Source organism: Aquarana catesbeiana, linkage group LG07 (genome assembly GCF_042186555.1).
Source record: "Aquarana catesbeiana isolate 2022-GZ linkage group LG07, ASM4218655v1, whole genome shotgun sequence".
NCBI classification, from domain to species: Eukaryota; Metazoa; Chordata; class Amphibia; order Anura; family Ranidae; genus Aquarana; species Aquarana catesbeiana.
This window is the reverse complement of record NC_133330.1, coordinates 331,300,278-331,320,159: the sequence shown is the minus strand read 5'-3', so window position 1 is coordinate 331,320,159 and position 19,882 is coordinate 331,300,278. Positions and strand designations below refer to the sequence as shown.

At 40.5% G+C, this 19,882-nt stretch overlaps 1 long non-coding RNA gene across 4 annotated transcripts in view; it reads left to right on the top strand.

Annotated features, from left to right (window-relative positions):
- The window catches only part of LOC141103832 (uncharacterized), a 43,989-nt gene extending 24,379 nt beyond the window's left edge, over positions 1 to 19,610 (top strand). Inside the window, exons 3-4 of one of the 4 annotated variants that reach the window (XR_012235378.1) lie at positions 15,899 to 16,010; positions 17,658 to 19,610. This is a non-coding gene — a long non-coding RNA (uncharacterized lncRNA). Of the gene's footprint in view, positions 1 to 15,894; positions 16,011 to 17,657 lie in introns of all 4 variants that reach the window. The other 3 variants (XR_012235376.1, XR_012235379.1, XR_012235377.1) reach the window with 3 other exon arrangements.
- The last annotated feature ends 272 nt before the right edge of the window (positions 19,611 to 19,882 follow it).

Here is a 19,882-nt window from a genome sequence, read left to right as displayed (position 1 = left end):
CAGGTAAACTGTAGCGCATCAGTGTGAAAGCAGCCTTAGCACTCATTCATACAATCGGTCCCTGCTTTGCAGGGAAGCGAAATCCAGCACATCCCCCAGTGACAGGACAGAGCTCTGCCTTGTTTACATACTGACCCATAGACTTCTATTATTACCTGTACTGACCCATAGACTTCTATTATTACCTGTACTGACCCATAGACTTCTATTTTTACCTGTACTGACCCAAAGACTTCTATTATTACCTGTACTGACCCATAGACTTCTATTATTACCTGTACTGACCCATAGACTTCTATTATTACCTGTACTGACCCATAGACTTCTATTATTACCTGCACTGAGCCATAGACTTCTATTATTACCTGTACTGAATCATAGACTTTTATTATTACTTCTACTGACCCATAGACTTCTGTTATTACCTGTACTGATCTATAGACTTCTGTTATTACCTGTACTGACCCATAGACTTCTATTATTACCTGTACTGACCCATAGACTTCTATTATTACCTGTACTGACCCATAGACTTCTATTATTACCTGTACTGACCCATAGACTTCTATTATTACCTGTACTGAGCCATAGACTTCTGTTCTTACCTGTACTGACCCATAGACTTCTATTATTACCTGTACTGACCCATATACTTCTATTATTACCTGTACTGACCCATAGACTTCTATTATTACCTGTACTGACCCATAGACTTCTATTATTACCTGTACTGAGCCATAGACTTCTATTATTACCTGTACTGACCCATAGACTTCTATTATTACCTGTACTGATTCATAGACTTCTATTATTACCTGTACTGACCCATAGACTTCTATTATTACCTGTACTGATCCATAGACTTCTATTATTACCTGTACTGACCCATAGACATCTATTATTACCTGTACTGATCCATAGGCTTCTATTATTACCTGTACTGAGCCATAGACTTCTGTTCTTACCTGTACTGACCCATAGACTTCTGTTCTTACCTGTACTGAGCCATAGACTTCTATTATTACCTGTACTGACCCATAGACTTCTATTATTACCTGTACTGAATCATAGACTTCTATTATTACTTCTACTGACCCATAGACTTCTGTTATTACCTGTACTGAGCCATAGACTTCTATTATTACCTGTACTGACCCATAGACTTCTATTATTACCTCTACTGATCCATAGACTTCTATTATTACCTGTACTGAGCCATAGACTTCTATTATGACCTGTACTGAGCCACAGACTTCTGTTATTACCTGTACTGAGCCCCATAGACTACTATTATTACCTGTACTGAGCCATAGACTTCTATTATTACCTGTACTGACCCATAGACTTCTATTATTACCTGTACTGATCCATAGGCTTCTATTATTACCTGTACTGACCCATAGACTTCTATTATTACCTGTACTGACCCATAGACTTCTATTATTACCTGTACTGATCCATAGACTTCTATTATTATCTGTACTGATCCATAGACTTCTATTATTACCTGTACTGATCCATAGACTTCTGTTATTACCTGTACTGACCCATAGACTTCTATTATTACCTGTACTGACCCATAGACTTCTATTATTACCTGTACTGAGCCATAGACTTCTATTATTACCTGTACTGAGCCATAGACTTCTATTATTACCTGTACTGACCCAAAGACTTCTATTATTACCTGTACTGAGCCATAGACTTCTATTATTACCTGTACTGACCCATAGACTTCTATTATTACCTGTATTGAATCATAGACTTCTATTATTACTTCTACTGACCCATAGACTTCTATTATTACCTGTACTGAGCCATAGACTTCTATTATTACCTCTACTGAGCCATAGACTTCTATTATTACCTCTACTGAGCCATAGACTTCTATTATGACCTGTACTGAGCCACAGACTTCTGTTATTACCTGTACTGAGCCCCATAGACTACTATTATTACCTGTACTGAGCCATAGACTTCTGTTATTACCTGCAGGTTTGGTGTGCTTTCAGAAAGTGCATCACACCTGCAGGATATAATTGAATTCTATGGCAAAGTGCAGCTAACCCACAGGAAAGCCACAGGCGCACTGCGCTGAACCCACGGTGCAGGTAAACTGTAGCGCATCAGTGTGAAAGCAGCCTTAGCACTCATTCATACAATCGGTCCCTGCTTTGCAGGGAAGCGAAATCCAGCACATCCCCCAGTGACAGGACAGAGCTCTGCCTTGTTTACATACTGACCCATAGACTTCTATTATTACCTGTACTGACCCATAGACTTCTATTATTACCTGTACTGAATCATAGACTTCTATTATTACTTCTACTGACCCATAGACTTCTGTTATTACCTGTACTGAGCCATAGACTTCTATTATTACCTGTACTGAGCCACAGACTTCTGTTATTACCTGTACTGATCTATAGACTTCTGTTATTACCTGTACTGACCCATAGACTTCTATTATTACCTGTACTGACCCATAGACTTCTATTATTACCTGTACTGACCCATAGACTTCTATTATTACCTGTACTGAGCCATAGACTTCTATTATTATCTGTACTGACCCATAGACTTCTATTATTACCTGTACTGACCCATAGACTTCTATTATTACCTGTACTGACCCAAAGACTTCTATTATTACCTGTACTGACCCATAGACTTCTATTATTACCTGTACTGAGCCATAGACTTCTGTTATTGTACTGAGCCATAGACTTCTGTTCTTACCTGTACTGACCCATAGACTTCTATTATTACCTGTACTGAGCCATAGACTTCTGTTCTTACCTGTACTGAGCCATAGACTTCTATTATTACCTGTTCTGACCCATAGACTTCTATTATTACCTGTACTGAATCATAGACTTCTATTATTACTTCTACTGACCCATAGACTTCTGTTATTACCTGTACTGAGCCATAGACTTCTATTATTACCTCTACTGAGCCATATACTTCTATTATTACCTGTACTGAGCCATAGACTTCTATTATTACCTGTACTGAGCCATAGACTTCTGTTATTACCTGCAGGTTTGGTGTGCTTTCAGAAAGTGCATCACACCTTCAGGATATAATTGAATTCTATGGCAGTGCAGCTAACCCACAGGAAAGCCACAGGTGCACTGCGCTGAACCCACGGTGCAGGTAAACTGTAGCGCATCAGTGTGAAAGCAGCCTTACCACTCATTCATACAATCGGTCCCTGCTTTACAGGGAAGCGAAATCCAGCACATCCCCCAGTGACAGGACAGAGCTCTGCCTTGTTTACATACTGACCCATAGACTTCTATTATTACCTGTACTGACCCATAGACTTCTATTATTACCTGTACTGACCCATAGACTTCTATTATTACCTGTACTGACCCATAGACTTCTATTATTACCTGTACTGACTCATAGACTTCTGCTATTACCTGCACTGACCCATAGACTTCGATTATTACCTGTACTGACCCATAGACTTCTATTATTACCTGTACTGACCCATAGACTTCTATTATTACCTGTACTGACCCATAGACTTCTATTATTACCTGTACTGAATCATAGACTTCTATTATTACTTCTACTGACCCATAGACTTCTGTTATTACCTGTACTGAGCCATAGACTTCTATTATTACCTCTACTGAGCCATATACTTCTATTATTACCTGTACTGAGCCATAGACTTCTATTATTACCTGTACTGAGCCACAGACTTCTGTTATTACCTGTACTGATCTATAGACTTCTGTTATTACCTGTACTGACCCATAGACTTCTATTATTACCTGTACTGACCCATAGACTTCTATTATTACCTGTACTGAGCCATAGACTTCTATTATTACCTGTACTGACCCATAGACTTCTATTATTACCTGTACTGATCCATAGACTTCTATTATTACCTGTACTGACCCATAGACTTCTATTATTACCTGTACTGATCCATAGACTTCTGTTATTACCTGTACTGACCCATAGACTTCTATTATTACCTGTACTGACCCATAGACTTCTATTATTACCTGTACTGAGCCATAGACTTCTATTATTACCTGTACTGACCCATAGACTTCTATTATTACCTGTACTGACCCAAAGACTTCTATTATTACTTGTACTGACCCATAGACTTCTATTATTACCTGTACTGACCCATAGACTTCTATTATTACCTGTACTGACCCATAGACTTCTGTTATTACCTGCACTGACCCATAGACTTTGATTATTACCTGTACTGATCCATAGACTTCTATTATTACCTGTACTGACCCATAGACTTCTATTATTACCTGTACTGACCCATAGACTTTGATTATTACCTGTACTGACCCATAGACTTTGATTATTACCTGTACTGATCCATAGACTTCTATTATTACCTGTACTGACCCATAGACTTCTATTATTACCTGTACTGAGCCATAGACTTCTGTTCTTACCTGTACTGACCCATAGACTTCTATTATTACCTGTACTGAGCCATAAACTTCTGTTCTTACCTGTACTGAGCCATAGACTTCTATTATTACCTGTACTGACCCATAGACTTCTATTATTACTTCTACTGACCCATAGACTTCTGTTATTACCTGTACTGAGCCATAGTCTTCTATTATTACCTCTACTGAGCCATAGACTTCTATTATTACCTCTACTGAACCATAGACTTCTATTATTACCTCTACTGACCCATAGACTTCTATTATTACCTGTACTGAGCCATAGACTTCTATTAAGACCTGTACTGAGCCACAGACTTCTGTTATTACCTGTTCTGAGCCCCATAGACTACTATTATTACCTGTACTGAGCCATAGACTTCTGTTATTACCTGCAGGTTTGGTGTGCTTTCAGAAAGTGCATCACACCTGCAGGATATAATTGAATTCTATGGCAAAATGCAGCTAACCCACAGGAAAGCCACAGGCGCACTGCGCTGAACCCATGGTGCAGGTAAACTGTAGCGCATCAGTGTGAAAGCAGCCTTAGCACTCATTCATACAATCGGTCCCTGCTTTGCAGGGAAGCGAAATCCAGCACATCCCCCAGTGACAGGACAGAGCTCTGCCTTGTTTACATACTGACCCATAGACTTCTATTATTACCTGTACTGACCCATAGACTTCTATTATTACCTGTACTGACCCAAAGACTTCTATTATTACCTGTACTCACCCATAGATTTTCTATTATTACCTGTACTGACCCATAGACTTCTGTTATTACCTGCACTGACCCATAGACTTCGATTATTACCTATACTGACCCATAGACTTCTATTATTACCTGTACTGACCCATAGACTTCTATTATTACCTGTACTGACCCATAGACTTCTATTATTACCTGTACTGACCCATAGACTTCTATTATTACCTGTACTGAATCATAGACTTCTATTATTACTTCTACTGACCCATAGACTTCTGTTATTACCTGTACTGAGCCATAGACTTCTATTATTACCTCTACTGAGCCATAGACTTCTATTATTACCTGTACTGAGCTATAGACTTCTATTATTACCTGTACTGAGCCATAGACCTCTATTATTACCTGTACTGAGCCACAGACTTCTGTTATTACCTGTAGTGATTTATAGACTTCTGTTATTACCTGTACTGACCCATAGACTTCTATTATTACCTGTACTGACCCATAGACTTCTATTATTACCTGTACTGACCCATAGACTTCTATTATTACCTGTACTTACCCATAGACTTCTATTATTACCTGTACTGAGCCATAGACTTCTATTAGACTTCTATTTATACCTGTACTGACCCATAGACTTCTATTATTACCTGTACTGACCCATAGTCTTCTATTATTACCTGTACTGACCCATAGACTTCTATTATTACCTGTACTGACCCATAGACTTCTGTTCTTACCTGTACTGACCCATAGACTTCTATTATTACCTGTACTGAGCCATAGACTTCTGTTCTTACCTGTACTGAGCCATAGACTTCTATTATTACCTGTACTGACCCATAGACTTCTATTATTACCTGTACTGAGCCATAGACTTCTGTTATTACCTGTACTGACCCATAGACTTCTGTTATTACCTGCACTGAGCCATAGACTTCGGTTATTACCTATACTGACCCATAGACTTCTATTATTACCTGTACTGACCCATAGACTTCTATTATTACCTGTACTGAGCCATAGACTTCTATTATTACCTGTACTGACCCATAGACTTCTATTATTACCTGTACTGATCCATAGACTTCTATTATTACCTGTACTGACCCATAGACTTCTATTATTACCTGTACTGATCCATAGACTTCTATTATTACCTGTACTGACCCATAGACTTCTATTATTACCTGTACTGATCCATAGGCTTCTATTATTACCTGTACTGACCCATAGACTTCTATTATTACCTGTACTGACCCATAGACTTCTATTATTACCTGTACTGATCCATAGACTTCTATTATTATCTGTACTGATCCATAGACTTCTATTATTACCTGTACTGATCCATAGACTTCTGTTATTACCTGTACTGACCCATAGACTTCTATTATTACCTGTACTGACCCATAGACTTCTATTATTACCTGTACTGAGCCATAGACTTCTATTATTACCTGTACTGATCCATAGGCTTCTATTATTACCTGTACTGACCCATAGACTTCTATTATTACCTGTACTGATCCATAGACTTCTATTATTACCTGTACTGACCTATAGACTTCTATTATTACCTGTACTGATCCATACGCTTCTATTATTACCTGTACTGACCCATAGACTTCTATTATTACCTGTACTGACCCATAGACTTCTATTATTACCTGTACTGAGCCACAGACTTCTGTTATTACCTGTACTGACCCATAGACTTCTATTATTACATGTACTGACCCATAGACTTCTATTATTACCTGTACTGAGCCATAGACTTCTGTTCTTACCTGTACTGACCCATAGACTTCTATTATTACCTGTACTGATCCATAGACTTCTATTATTACCTGTACTGAGCCATAGACTTCTATTATTACCTGTACTGACCCATAGACTTCTATTATTACCTGTACTGATCCATAGGCTTCTATTATTACCTGTACTGACCCATAGACTTCTATTATTACCTGTACTGACCCATAGACTTCTATTATTACCTGTACTGATCCATAGACTTCTATTATTATCTGTACTGATCCATAGACTTCTATTATTACCTGTACTGATCCATAGACTTCTGTTATTACCTGTACTGACCCATAGACTTCTATTATTACCTGTACTGTCCCATAGACTTCTATTATTACCTGTACTGAGCCATAGACTTCTATTATTACCTGTACTGATCCATAGGCTTCTATTATTACCTGTACTGACCCATAGACTTCTATTATTACCTGTACTGATCCATAGACTTCTATTATTACCTGTACTGACCTATAGACTTCTATTATTACCTGTACTGATCCATAGGCTTCTATTATTACCTGTACTGACCCATAGACTTCTATTATTACCTGTACTGACCCATAGACTTCTATTATTACCTGTACTGAGCCACAGACTTCTGTTATTACCTGTACTGACCCATAGACTTCTATTATTACATGTACTGACCCATAGACTTCTATTATTACCTGTACTGAGCCATAGACTTCTATTATTACCTGTACTGACCCAAAGACTTCTATTGTTACCTGTACTGACCCATAGACTTCTATTATTACCTGTACTGACCCATAGACTTCTATTATTACCTGTACTGACCCATAGACTTCTATTATTACCTATACTGACCCATAGACTTCTGTTATTACCTGCACTGACCCATAGACTTCTATTATTACCTGTACTGATCCATAGACTTCTATTTATACCTGTACTGACCCATAGACTTCTATTATTACCTGTACTGACCCATAGACTTCTATTATTACCTGTACTGACCCATAGACTTCTATTATTACCTGTACTGAGCCATAGACTTCTGTTCTTACCTGTACTGAGCCATAGACTTCTATTATTACCTGTACTGACCCATAGACTTCTATTATTACCTGTACTGAACCATAGACTTCTGTTATTACCTGTACTGACCCATAGACTTCTGTTATTACCTGCACTGACCCATAGACTTCGATTATTACCTATACTGACCCATAGACTTCTATTATTACCTGTACTGACCCATAGACTTCTATTATTACCTGTACTGACCCATAGACTTCTATTATTACCTGTACTGACCCATAGACTTCTATTATTACCTGTACTGAATCATAGACTTCTATTATTACTTCTACTGACCCATAGACTTCTGTTATTACCTGTACTGAGCCATAGACTTCTATTATTACCTCTACTGAGCCATAGACTTCTATTATTACCTGTACTGAGCTATAGACTTCTATTATTACCTGTACTGACCCATAGACTTCTATTATTACCTGTACTGAGCCATAGACTTCTATTATTACCTGTACTGAGCCACAGACTTCTGTTGTTACCTGTAGTGATTTATAGACTTCTTTTATTACCTGTACTGACCCATAGACTTCTATTATTACCTGTACTGACCCATAGACTTCTATTATTACCTGTACTGACCCATAGACTTCTATTATTACCTGTACTTACCCATAGACTTCTATTATTACCTGTACTGAGCCATAGACTTCTATTATTACCTGTACTGACCCATAGACTTCTATTATTACCTGTACTGAGCCATAGACTTCTATTATTACCTGTACTGACCCATAGACTTCTATTATTACCTGTACTGATCCATAGACTTCTATTATTACCTGTACTGATCCATAGACTTCTATTATTACCTGTACTGACCCATAGACTTCTATTATTACCTGTACTGATCCATAGACTTCTATTATTACCTGTACTGATCCATAGACTTCTATTATTACCTGTACTGACCCATAGACTTCTATTATTATCTGTACTGATCCATAGACTTCTATTATTACCTGTACTGATCCATAGACTTCTGTTATTACCTGTACTGACCCATAGACTTCTATTATTACCTGTACTGACCCATAGACTTCTATTATTACCTGTACTGACCCATAGACTTCTATTATTACCTGTACTGACCCATAGACTTCTATTATTACCTGTACTGACCCATAGACTTCTATTATTACCTGTACTGACCCAAAGACTTCTATTGTTACCTATACTGACCCATAGACTTCTATTATTACCTGTACTGACCCATAGACTTCTATTATTACCTGTACTGAGCCATAGACTTCTATTATTACCTATACTGACCCATAGACTTCTGTTATTGCCTGCACTGACCCATAGACTTTGATTATTACCTGTACTGATCCATAGACTTCTATTTATACCTGTACTGACCCATAGACTTCTATTATTACCTGTACTGACCCATAGACTTCTATTATTACCTGTACTGACCCATAGACTTCTATTATTACCTGTACTGACCCATAGACTTCTGTTATTGTACTGAGCCATAGACTTCTGTTCTTACCTGTACTGACCCATAGACTTCTATTATTACCTGTACTGACCCATAGACTTCTATTATTACCTGTACTGACCCATAGACTTCTATTATTACCTGTACTGACCCATAGACTTCTATTATTACCTCTACTGAGCCATATACTTCTATTATTACCTGTACTGAGCCATAGACTTCTATTATTACCTCTACTGATCCATAGACTTCTATTATTACCTGTACTGAGCCACAGACTTCTGTTATTACCTGTACTGAGCCCCATAGACTACTATTATTACCTGTACTGAGCCATAGACTTCTGTTATTACCTGCAGGTTTGGTGTGCTTTCAGAAAGTGCATCACACCTGCAGGATATAATTGAATTCTATGGCAGTGCAGCTAACCCACAGGAAAGCCACAGGCGCACTGCGCTGAACCCACGGTGCAGGTAAACTGTAGCGCATCAGTGTGAAAGCAGCCTTAGCACTCATTCATACAATCGGTCCCTGCTTTGCAGGGAAGCGAAATCCAGCACATCCCCCAGTGACAGGACAGAGCTCTGCCTTGTTTACATACTGACCCATAGACTTCTATTATTACCTGTACTGACCCATAGACTTCTATTATTACCTGTACTGACCCATAGACTTCTATTTTTACCTGTACTGACCCAAAGACTTCTATTATTACCTGTACTGACCCATAGACTTCTATTATTACCTGTACTGACCCATAGACTTCTATTATTACCTGTACTGACCCATAGACTTCTATTATTACCTGCACTGAGCCATAGACTTCTATTATTACCTGTACTGAATCATAGACTTTTATTATTACTTCTACTGACCCATAGTCTTCTGTTATTACCTGTACTGATCTATAGACTTCTGTTATTACCTGTACTGACCCATAGACTTCTATTATTACCTGTACTGACCCATAGACTTCTATTATTACCTGTACTGACCCATAGACTTCTATTATTACCTGTACTGACCCAAAGACTTCTATTATTACCTGTACTGATCCATAGACTTCTATTATTACCTGTACTGACCCATAGACTTCTGTTATTACCTGCACTGACCCATAGACTTCGATTATTACCTGTACTGACCCATAGACTTCTATTATTATCTGTACTGAGCCATAGACTTCTATTATTACCTGTACTGACCCATAGACTTCTATTATTACCTGTACTGACCCATAGACTTCTATTATTACCTGTACTGACCCAAAGACTTCTATTATTACCTGTACTGACCCATAGACTTCTATTATTACCTGTACTGACCCATAGACTTCTATTATTACCTGTACTGACCCATAGACTTCTGTTATTACCTGCACTGACCCATAGACTTTGATTATTACCTGTACTGATCCATAGACTTCTATTATTACCTGTACTGACCCATAGACTACTATTATTACCTGTACTGAGCCATAGACTTCTGTTATTACCTGCAGGTTTGGTGTGCTTTCAGAAAGTGCATCACACCTGCAGGATATAATTGAATTCTATGGCAGTGCAGCTAACCCACAGGAAAGCCACAGGCGCACTGCGCTGAACCCACGGTGCAGGTAAACTGTACCGCATCAGTGTGAAAGCAGCCTTAGCACTCATTCATACAATCGGTCCCTGCTTTGCAGGGAAGCGAAATCCAGCACATCCCCCAGTGACAGGACAGAGCTCTGCCTTGTTTACATACTGACCCATAGACTTCTATTATTACCTGTACTGACCCATAGACTTCTATTATTACCTGTACTGAGCCACAGACTTCTGTTATTACCTGTACTGATCTATAGACTTCTGTTATTACCTGTACTGACCCATAGACTTCTAATATTACCTGTACTGACCCATAGACTTCTATTATTACCTGTACTGAGCCATAGACTTCTATTATTACCTGTACTGATCCATAGACTTCTATTATTACCTGTACTGACCCATAGACTTCTATTATTACCTGTACTGATCCATAGACTTCTATTATTACCTGTACTGACCCATAGACTTCTATTATTACCTGTACTGACCCATTGACTAATATTATTACCTGTACTGATCCATAGACTTCTATTATTATCTGTACTGATCCATAGACTTCTATTATTACCTGTACTGATCCATAGACTTCTGTTATTACCTGTACTTACCCATAGACTTCTATTATTACCTGTACTGACCCATAGACTTCTATTATTACCTGTACTGAGCCATAGACTTCTGTTATTACCTGTACTGAGCCATAGACTTCTGTTATTACCTGTACTGAGCCATAGACTTCTATTATTACCTGTACTGAGCCATAGACTTCTGTTATTACCTGCAGGTTTGGTGTGCTTTCAGAAAGTGCATCACACCTGCAGGATATAATTGAATTCTATGGCAAAGTGCAGCTAACCCACAGGAAAGCCACAGGCACACTGCGCTGAACCCACGGTGCAGGTAAACTGTAGCGCATCAGTGTGAAAGCAGCCTTAGCACTCATTCATACAATCGGTCCCTGCTTTGCAGGGAAGCAAAATCCAGCACATCCCCCAGTGGCAGGACAGAGCTCTGCCTTGTTTACATAGGCAGAGCTCTGTTCTGTGTCTCTCCTCGCTAATCAGCAGGTGTCAGAGGACATGCATACTTACTTCCTCTATGCAGTTGGTTTTGCACAGAGCAGCCCGGATCCTCCTCTTCTTGGGTCCCTCATCGGTGCTCCTGGCCCCTCCCTCTTGTTGAGTGCCCACACAACAAGCAGCTTGCTATGGGGGCACCCAAGCCGAGTCACCAGGGCCGCTGTTAGAAATCATGGGGCCTCCGCACAGCCTACCTGATGGGGCCTCTTTCAACCACACCCTTGACCCCACCCCTGACCCCGGCTCAAAACAAAATGCAGGTTTGTTGCCATTTACATATATGTGTGTGTTTGCAATTGCACAAAGGAGTGGGGGCAGTTTAAATTGTATTTTATTATTTTTTTTTTTTAAATAAAAAAATCTTACACTGTATCTTTTATATTTTTTTTCTTTGTTTTTTCCTTTCACAAGGGATGTACAACATCCCTTGTGATAGTATAGGCCATGACCGGTCCTCTTTATGGAGAGATCTGGGGTCTTCTAGACCCCCTTATCTGTCCTCTGGCATCCAAAGCACCTGATCAAACCAAGATCAGTCTGATCAGATGCTTGTTCAGGCCGGTAATGGATTGTTTACATGATAACAAACCCGGAAGTGATACAATTCCCGCCACTCCTGGTTTGTGACGTCACGCAGTGGGAGGAACGACATCCACCCCTCTCACTGTGTCTCAGGAACTGGATGCTACTGGTCCCATCGTAAAGGTGGTGGTTGGGGGACCCCCTTCCACTGCCTAGAAAAATAATCCAGCGGCTTCCTAGGATTACTTTTAGTTTGTGCAGAATTGCTGGGGCTAAAAAAATGATATCATTGCTGCAGTGATGACCGAGATATCACCCTTCCATTCCAGAGACGTACTGGTACATCGCTGGCCGGGAAGAGGTTAAAGTGGATTTGTTTGGGGGGCAGTAAAAATGCAGCTCTGCTGCACATCTTTACTGCTCCCCCCCAAATAAAGTGTAAAGTAGCAGCATCTCACCGTCTTATGATCATCAGCATTACAATAATCACACAGACAGCACAGTAAGCAGGTGCTCTATCATGGCCCTATCATGGCTCTATCATGGCTCTATTATGCCTCTATCGTGGCTCTATCATATCCCTATCATGTTCCTATCATGGCCCTATCATGGCCCTATCATGGATCTAACATATCCCTATCATGGTCCTATCATGGCCCTATCATATCCCTATTATGGCCCTATCTTGGCCTTATCATAGCTCTATCATATCCCTATCATGCCTCTACCATGGCCCTATCATGGCCTTATCATAGCGCTATCATATCCCTACCATGGCTTTACCATGGTTCTACCATGGCCCTATTATATCCCTATCATGCCTCTATCATGCCTCTATCATGCCTCTATCATGCCTCTATCATGGCTATATCATGCCTCTATCATGGCCCTATCATGGCTCTATCATATCCCTATCATGGCTCTATCATATCCCTATCATGGTTCTATCATATCCCTATCATGACTCTATTATATCCCTATCATGGTTCTATCATATCTCTATCATATCCCTATCATGGCTATATCATGCCTCTATCATGGCCCTATCATGGCTCTATCATATCCCTATCATGGCCCTACCATGGTTTTATCATGGCCGTGTCATATCCCTATTATGGCCCCATCATGGCCTTATCATAGCTCTATCATATCCCTACCATGGCTCTATAATATCTCTATCATATCCCTATCATGGCTCTATCATGGCTCTGCTTTTGAATGAATGAAAGACTATTTGAATTTTATTTGAACGAAATTCAAAAAAACGAAAAACATTTGGATAATTTTGTTTTTCGTATTTTCTAACATAATTAAATTATTAACCATTATTATAGTTTTTATTATTTTAATAATAAATAATAATAACTATAATAATAGTTATAAATTATTAAATTATAGGTATTGGAATTTCCGTTTAATTTGGCAAACTGAACGTAACAAATTTATCTGAAATAACGAATGCCGCATCTAAATGAAATGATCTGATAAACACAAAAAAAACAAACGAATGAAAGGAGCACTTACTATGCTGCCTGTGTGATTTATTATAATATTGATACCCTGCTGTGCTGGGAGTTCTATAATAGGACACAGTGAGGGTTCAATGCTCTATTATTCACTCGCTGTGTCCAGTGCAGCTACGCTCTCCTTCTGATGTTCCCTGTCAGCCTTTTACTTCACGTAAGGGAATTTAACAAGACTCGTGGCCACTCATTAAAATTAGAAGAAAAGCAGTTTTACTGCGTAGAGGGTTCTTTACTGTAAGAGCGGCAAGGATGTGGAATCCCCTTCCACAGGCGGTGGTCTCAGCGGGGAGCATCGATAATTAAAAAAAAACTATTAGATAAGCACCTGAACGACCTCAACATACAGGGATATACAATGTAATACTGACATATAATCACACACATAGGTTGGCCTTGATGGACGTGTGTCTTTTTTCAACCTCACCTACTATGTAATTATGTTTTTTGAGAAGTGCAGCTCCTTACGTTTATCTATTTATGCTTGTGTACATTTCACTTTGAGCTGCAGCTGTAGTTGTAGGTTTGGAAACAGTGCAGTTTTTTTCTTTTACATACTACAGGAGATGATCAGAGACTGCAGACATAATACAGGAGATGGTCAGAGACTGCAGACATAATACAGGAGACGGTCAGAGACTGCAGACATGATACAGGAGACGGTCAGAGACTGCAGACATGATACAGGAGATGGTCAGAGACTGCAGACATGATACAGGAGATGGTCAGAGACTGCAGACATGATACTGGAGATGGTCAGAGTGCAGACATAATACAGGAGACGGTCAGAGACTGCAGACATAATACAGGAGATGGTCAGAGACTGCAGACATAATACAGGAGACGGTCAGAGACTGCAGACATGATACAGGAGATGATCAGAGACTGCAGATATTATAAGGGAGACGGACAGAGATTGCAGACATAGTACAGGAGATAGTCAGAGACTGCAGACATGATACAGGAGATGGTCAGAGACTGCAGACATGATGCAGGAGATGGTCAGAGACTGCAGACATGATACAGGAGATGGTCAGAGACTGCAGACATGATACAGAAGACGGTCAGAGATTGCAGACATGGTACAGGAGATGGTCAGAGACTGCAGACATGTTACAGGAGATGGTCAGAGACTGCAGATATACTATAGGAGATGGTCAGAGACTGCAGATATACTATAGGAGATGGTCAGAGACTGCAGACATGATACAGGAGATGGTCAGAGACTGCAGACATGATACAGGAGATGGTCAGAGACTGCAGACATGATACTGGAGATGGTCAGAGTGCAGACATAATACAGGAGACGGTCAGAGACTGCAGACATGATACAGGAGATGGTCAGAGACTGCAGACATGATACAGGAGACGGTCAGAGACTGCAGACATATTACAGGAGACGGTCAGAGAATTCGGGCATTTAATGTCCAATTGAACTTTCAGTTAAAATCAGCTAAATGCATTTCAGGTGCATCAAAACAAAAGATCCCCCTCCCCCCCTCCATCCTTTCTTTCCCCCTCTCCTCCCCCATTCTTCCCTTCCTTCCCTACTTGTCATCTTCACTCCCTTATTTTCCTTTTCCTAGTCCTTTCTCCGCCCCCTCTCCTCACTCCCTTTCACTTAAACTATTTTTTATAGTAGATTTATATTTCACTTAGGATATTTTCATTTATTAATTTTTGCACTACTCCTTTAGCTAGATTCCAGCCGAACAATTTTTTCGGGCCCTATTTGGCATCTCCTTATGTGCACTACCCAGTGATGGTTTTTCTTGACTTGACATTGAGTCGCAGGCAAAAGATCCTCATATGGGTGAGTGATTGGTGATGGGCGTGGTAGTCGACAGCCTACTCTACCGTACCATTATTATTTTTATTTCCTATTTTTTTTTTGTATTGTATTCTAAGTCAATGTAATGTTTTTAATTTAGTTTCGTTCTATGCAGTGTTACATCTAATTGTCTTTAAAACATCCCTTGATGAGCCCAGAGTGGCGAAACATGTTGGGACAATCACTCCATTGCTATTGCCGAGTGATTCAATGTTGTCATCTGCTTTGAATTCTAGATGTTTCCTTGTACATGTGCACATAACTTATACAGTGGAACCTCGGATTAGGAGCATAAACCGTTCCAGGAGAATGCTCGTAATCCAAAGTACTCGCATATCAAAGCGTTTTTTTCCCATTGAAGTCAATGGAAAAGAAAATAATTCATTCCGCATTGACTTCAATGGGATGCAATACCACATGCGGGCAGAGACAGGGGGGGGGGCGCTGGCGAGCCTCGGAAATGGCTGAAAAGGCCTGAGAACAGTTCGGCTGACCTCGGCAAACCTCGGAAAGACTTCCTACCCAAGATTTGCCGAGGTCAGCCGTGCTGTACTCGGGGCCTTTCCGTGCATTTCCGAACAGGACGTTCGGCTCTGCTCGGCTCCAGCGCCCCCCCCCCCCCCCCCCCCCCCCCCCCCCACCTCAGGCCAAAAGCGGTACTGCCCACCGCTTTGGCCTGAATCGTGCTCGTTTTGCGAGACAACACTCATAAACCGAGTTAGGTTTTTTAAAAATACAGTGCTTGTATTGCGAAATGCTCGTTAACCGCGTTACTCGCAATCCGAGGTTCCACTGTACCAAAAAAACCTTTTAACTTAGTCTTGTATGTAACAATAAAAATCTTGTCATTTTTTTTTATACATATTGCGGAGTATTGAAATGAGTTCGTCTTGTTTTGCCGGCACCCTCAAAAATTTCCCTTGTCTACACTTATCTACAGGGATGTTGGTGCCATTTCCTTGTCATTGTCACCTACCCACATTACTACTTCCCAAAAGATGCGCAAAGTTTTATAGTTGTGTTTCTTTTTCTTTTTTTTTATAAAGCAGCCACAGCCTGAGTAAAAAATCCTGTCCCTCTGCCAGCATGCTGCAGAGTGGCACCCTTGCAGTGGTCTTCATAGGCTCAACACAACCCCTATAAGCCTCTCAATTGAAAAGCTCCTGCTCCCTGCTGATTGGAGAGCTCCTGTTCTGACTCAGCGGGGGGGGGGCATGTGCAGAGAGGCTGCTGCTTCAACATACAGAGAGCATGGGTGCTACTCTGCAGCATGCTGGCAGGGGACTGGCTTTTCTACTCAGGCTGTGCACACCTTATGCTTTTATGAACCTGACATGTATTTAGCAGATTTAAACAAAAAGTTCAATTGGCCTTTAACTGCTGGAAGTCAGTCTAGGCAAGAACATACAAACACAGTTGGCAGGGGCCCAGGGGCTGAACATTGAACTGCCAAAGGGCCACCAGTTGGGCACCAGGGGGTTAGAACCTCTGTCAAAATTGCTATTGGTGTTTGTGTCCCCATTGGGAATATTCACCCTGACTTCCTGTCCCAGTGAATGCACAGGAAATTACGTTTTCTGATTGGAAGAAATCTCTTTCTGAATACCTGATCTTTTGTTTCTCTTCCAGTTATTGAAGGACGCTTCCCCGGATGCAGATGATGGTTGTTCTCTTCAGCAGCCTTCAGGCTTTTCCAAAGACCTCCAAACTCCTGTCCCATCTCCATGGAGCCTCTTTCCGCTTATAACCTCAGTACGAGGCTCGGCCTGCACACATCCAGCCAATGGCAGAAGAGGGAGGCCAAGGAAAGAATCCTTATCACCGAAGTGCAGCGTCACTGCTAGGAAATAAAGAAGACCCCTGTGCCTGAGACTGTACTGGTCTAATTACCACCAATCATGCAACTTTGTCCATAGGCAGTGTCATCGGTCTGGAAACTCTGATGCAGCCGGCTATGTTGGGGCCTTAAAAAAAAATGTTGGTTTCCTCTTTCGACCTATTAAAATATATCTGAACTGTTCACTTGTGTTGTGGAGCATCTACCACAGATCTCTAGCCAGCAAAGGGGACCTTATTCTATTCTGTTTGTAACATTTTAACCACTTGCTGCCTGCTGGGGCAATTTTTACTTTTTCACTTAGAACCCCCAAATATTATAGTGCCTTGAAAAAGTATTCATACCCCTTGGCATTTTCCACATTTTTGTCATGCTACAACCAGAAACGTAAATGTATTTTATTGGGATTTTATGTGATAGACCAACACAAAGTGGCACATAATTGTGAAGTGGAAGGAAAATTATAAATGGGTTTTCAACATTTTTCACAAATAAATATGTGAAAAGTGTGGGGTACATTTGTATGGCGCCCCCCGGAGTCAATACTTTGTAGAACCGCCTTTCACTGCAATTACAGCTGCAAGTCTTTTTGGGGATGTCTCTACCAGCTTTGCACATCTAGAGAGGGACATTTTTGCCCATTTTTCTTTACAAAATATCTCAAGCTCTGTCAGATTGGATGGAGAGCGTCTGTGAACAGCAATTTTCAAGTCTTGTCACAGATTCTCAATGTGATTTAGGTCTGGACTGTGACTGGGCCATTCTAACACATGAATATGCTTTGATCTAAACCATTCCATTGTAGCTCTGGCTGTATGTTTCGGGTCGTTGTCCTGCTGGAAGGTGAACCTCCGCCCCAGTCTCAAGTCTTTTGCAGACTCTAACAGGTTTTCTTCTAAGATTGTCCTGTATTTGGCTCCATCCATCTTCCCATCAACTCTGACCGGCTTCCCTGTCCCTGCTGAAGAAAAGCATCCCCACAACATGATGCTGCCACCACCATGTTTCACGGTGGGGATGGTGTGTTCAGGGTGATGTGCAGTGTTAGTTTTCCGCCACACATAGTGTTTTGCTTTTAGGCCAAAAAGTTCAATTTTGGTCTCATCTGACCAGAGCACCTTCTTCCACATGTTTGCTGTGTCCCCCACATGGCTTCTCACAAACTGCAAACGGGACTTCTTATGGCTTTCTTTCACCAATGTCTTTCTTCTTGTCACTCTTCCATAAAGGGCAGATTTGTGGAGAACACGACTAATAGTTGTCCTGTGGACAGATTCTCCCACCTGAGCTGTGGATCTCTGCAGCTCCTCCAGAGTTACCATGGACCTCTTGGCTCTTCTCTGATGAATGTTCTCCTTGCCCGGCCGGTCAGTTTAGGTGGATGGCCATGTCTTGGTAGGTTTGCAGTTGTGCCATACTCTTTCCATTTTCTGAAAGCTTGGGTTCTTTTTTTTTATAACCTAACACTGCTTTAACCACTTCAGCCCCGGAAGGATTTGCCCCTTTAATGACCAGGCCATTTTTTGTGATCCGGCACTGTGTCGCTTTGACTGACAATTGCGCGGTCGTACGACGTTGCACCCAAACAATATTGACGTCCTTTTTTTCCCACAAATAGAGATTTCTTTTGGTGGTATTTGAACACCTCTGCGGTTTTTATTCTTTTGCACTATAAACAAAAAAAGACGGACAGTTTTGAAAAAAAAAAAATAAAATTTAATTTCTGCTATAATACATATCCCCCCCCCCCCCAAAAAAATATAAAAAAACAAATTTATTTGTCAGTTTAGGCCAAAATATATTCTTCTACATATTTTTGGAAAAAAAAATCGAAATAAGCGTAAATTGATTGGTTTGCGCAAAAGTTATCTACAAACTATGGGGTAGATTTAGGGACTTTTATTTATTGTTTTTACTAGTAATGGCGGCGATCTGCGATTTTTAGCGGGACTGCGACATTGCGGCGGACAAATCTGACCCCAAATTACACTTTTTGGGGACCAGTGACATTATTACA